Here is a 4,141-nt window from a genome sequence, read left to right as displayed (position 1 = left end):
CATTAAGGGATCTAAAATGAGCCTTTATTGTGTTTCGACAGTATTTTTGTGGGACATGAGAGCACCTCAGACCTATCGAATTGCATTCTGAATCTGAAGCATGTCTTTCTGATATCAAATAATTTTCATTTTTGAAAATCACAATATAATACAAATTTTATGACAAATTATAAAAATTGATATTTTCAAATTTTTGATATATAGCAGTCCTCGAAGTAAATTTTATAAATCTAATGATATATACTTAAAGTGTATGTAGCAGGGAGGAAATGCCGACGGTCAATTGAAAATTTTGACCTTTCATATTGAAGATATGGATTTTTTTCCCAAAAAGACCTAATTTTTTTTGGTGTTTTATAAAGTTTACTTCAAGTACTGTTAAATATCAAAAATATCAATTTTTAATGATTTGCCATAAAATGTGTATTACATTGCGAATTTCAAAAAATCAAAATTATTTGATATCAGAATGACTTTCTTCGTATTCAGAATGCAATTCTATATGTCTGATGTGCTCTAATGTCCCAAAATAAATACTGTCCAAACGTTCATACCCCAGCCCTTAATGTGTGTGAGAAATGTTTTAAGCCAACTGGAATTCGTTATGCAATAATTCTTTATGCAACATTTATATCAACATCAACGAAAAAATATATTTACAAGTACCGAGCATCATCTTACATGCAAGTTTTCATTTTCAATATCGTGCAGGTTTTAATATTTGAAACAAAACCTTATTAAATGTTTTGCAAGAAACATTGTTTAAAAAGAACGAAAAGGATTTCACAGAACAAAATATGAAGCCCGTTGACAGTTAACCATTAGTTAACCACATTGTGTTGAATAATCTTTCTTTCAAACTTGGAATGAAGTGAATTGACGTATGCATTATGTAATCGCTCATTTCTTCCCGATCAGGCAACCGATTCCAGTAAAATTGGCGTATAAGATGCAGAATAAAATGGGCTACACGCTGATGTTTAGATTTTTGGATTTGGATGTCTATTTCTCGACTTTCGTCCAAATTCATTCGCCCGGTAATTTTTTCTGGGACACCCTGTATGGTGCAAAAGTGGAATCTATGCCTATGGCCAAAGTCCACTGATAACCACCCTGGCCAAAATTGTGCAGTGCGGTCACTGGACTTTTACGATTCGTCTTACGGTCTTTGTTGCGCCATGTGAAATAGTGATCATAGTCTTGACCGAGTATATTCTGGTAATTAACAAAAATAAGGTTGTACTTCTCGGTGGCAGTCACTTCAATGGCTTTCACAATTTATATTTCGTGCGCCATGTGAGATTGTGATCATAGTCTTGCATGTTAATGCTATAGTCTGATAACTAAGAATAATAAGGTCCTATTGGTGGGACTAACCTAAAGCTTATTGCTATCATTTCAATGTCTCCAATGATCTTGGCTATAAACCAGGGTAACAAGCCAAGTAATATTGTTTGTCGGTAAGAAGTCAAAGGAGATCTCTGACCAAGAATTTCAATTGGAGACACAATTCACGTAAAAATTGATGAGCAATATTTCAAGGGTTTTTTTCATTTGAATTTGATTGAGGTCCTTTTAATTTCCCAATGGTCCAATATAACATGGAATCTATAAATGAAAAACACTGTTAAGGCCACAGGATCAAATATGATGCAGCCACCTTTTTCTGACAATTCTGAAGAAAATTCACAATGCATGTAGGTAAAGGTCTAAGGAGTCTATTTTAGTGAGTTTTATTCTGAGCCAAAGGAAACCTTTGCTATCACATCGCTCTATCGTGACAAACTCAATTCATTTTGGAAAGCTTACTATTAACAGATTTTGTTTAAAGTTTGGATACCGGTATGCATTGTTAACATATTAGAGAAATAGGATTAGTCATTCGACTTTCAGGAATGCAAGCTGACCTTAAGGGAAAAACCTGAAAAGTGTGTGAATCTGGGCCAAAAGCCTCCAAAACGGGCTGAAAATAATGAAAAGTGCGGGAATTTGGACTTCAGGAAAGCAGGAATTACTGCAAAAGCAGAAAAACTTGCATCCCTGGACTTTACTAGCCCCCTGGGCTCATCTAAGTTGAACCCACATCAAAAGCAAGTCTTTACTATCAGTGGAAGTTTCTGCGCTTGTCGCTGCCACTTCCTGATGCATGATTTTGAGTGCAAGATAAACAACGCATTCAAATTTGAAGAATAAAATTGGATGTCTTTTTGCCATTTCAGTTTCCAAATGTAGTGTGGGTAAATACTCTTTGTGCAAGTTACATATGTATACTATTGTAGCTCAGTATAACTGCACGTGTGGGACGCGTGCTCGTAAGTACATAAAACGGTTTCATTGTTTTTTGTTTAAATGCCATAAATTATTGATAAACATGATTCACACAAAAGATGATTTTCCAAATTTTCAACTTAAGTTATGAAAGAGTGACCATTAATTATGAAAGAAATGAAGAAATAAACATGCTTATTTAATAAACAAGAAAGAAATGAACCTACCTGTTGTCTAGAACTGTCTGTCTGTTTTCCCAAAAAGTTATTAAATGTTCCCTCACGATTTTGCCCTTTTCAGAAAATCTAATGGATCTAATATTTTCAAGTTAGATAATTACATACCGTAAACGTTCACCTAATGGCCCTCCCATAAAAATCCCACCAGCAAATAAGGGCACATACAATGTACTATCAATTCTTGTTGGGATTTTTAGAGGAGGGAGCTCTCTATTTGTACATGAAATGTACCCAAAGTACTCATATTTTAAATAATTTGGAATATCCAATATTTTCACCATTTTCAAAGTAAAACAGTTATAATTTGGATAATACCAAAATTATCCTAAATATAATTTGGATATCTGAATTCTAAATGATCTGAATTTGGATAAATATCACATCATTAAATTTAAATATCAGAAATATAAGAATTTGACTCGTTATCTATAATATCGGGATATTTAGGATATCTATTGTGTTAATTTGGATCATTTTCCTTATATTTTGCACAATTCAGATAAAAAAAGTTAGGTGATATAAATTATCTGATATTTGGATAATTCGGACTCAAATTTATCAGATAAGATAACTAAAATAACTGATATATAATGTACATGTATCAGATTTGAATGAAATTAACTAGTGAGATATATTGGATATTTTAGATAATATCCAAACAATCGGTCCATGAGTGGCCAAACGGTTCCTGGTATAAAGCCTATTACAGTATATGCAGTCTACATCTCCTCTGTTGACAAGGGGCAGTCTTCATTGAACAGCTCTTCCTCAGAGCCAACAAACCTTTAATTTAGCAGATAGGCGAGGTCTGCTTGTTTTCTGTAGACAAGGGGCAGTCTTCAGCAAACGGCTCTTTTCAGAGCCACCAAAACTTACAAATTCAGCAGATAGGCGAGATCTGCTTGTTTCTGTAGACAAGGGCAGTCTTCAGCAAACGGCTCTTTTCAGAGCCACCAAAACCTTTATATTAGCAGATAGGCGAGATCTGCTAGTTCTCTGTAGACAAGGGGCAGTCTTCAGTGAAAGGCTCTTTTCAGAGCAACCAAAGCCTTTATATTAGCAAATAGGCGAGATCTGCTTGTTCTCTGTTGATAAAGGGCAGTCTTCAGTGAACGACTCTTTTCAGAGTCATCAGTAGACAAGGGGCGGTCTACATGTCTCATTCTTAGGTACTTTGTCTTGAAGAAGTCGGAGCTACTCCTGACGAAAGCTTGACAGTTCTAAACTTGTCCGACGGCGAACCCGCTAAAAACCCACTAATTGTTATGAATTCCTGTCGTAAAAGCCTATCCCACAAATATCCAAATTATACGGCTGATTTTCTAGATAATATCTAAGGGGCTGTGCAATAATTATGTGCCCTGGGAAAGGTAAAATTGGGAGGGGCAAGGATTTTTTGGCCAGCTGAAAGGGGGCAGCAATTTTTGGCACACATTCATGGGGTGCCTTTTAAGGTTATTAACTATTTTAAACTGTTGTGATTTGGTAGTTCACAGCATCTTACAAATGGTAGTGAGCTTTGGCAAACACTGCATTGCTCAATTCATAGCGAGCGTGTAGAAGAATTAAAATATCACAGATATACTGAAGAGGGCTGAAACAACGCTTTTGTAAAACGTACATAACTTGTTAAC

This window comes from Amphiura filiformis, chromosome 4 (genome assembly GCF_039555335.1).
Source record: "Amphiura filiformis chromosome 4, Afil_fr2py, whole genome shotgun sequence".
Classification (NCBI taxonomy): Eukaryota; Metazoa; Echinodermata; class Ophiuroidea; order Amphilepidida; family Amphiuridae; genus Amphiura; species Amphiura filiformis.
Note: the sequence above shows the minus strand (reverse complement) of the source record.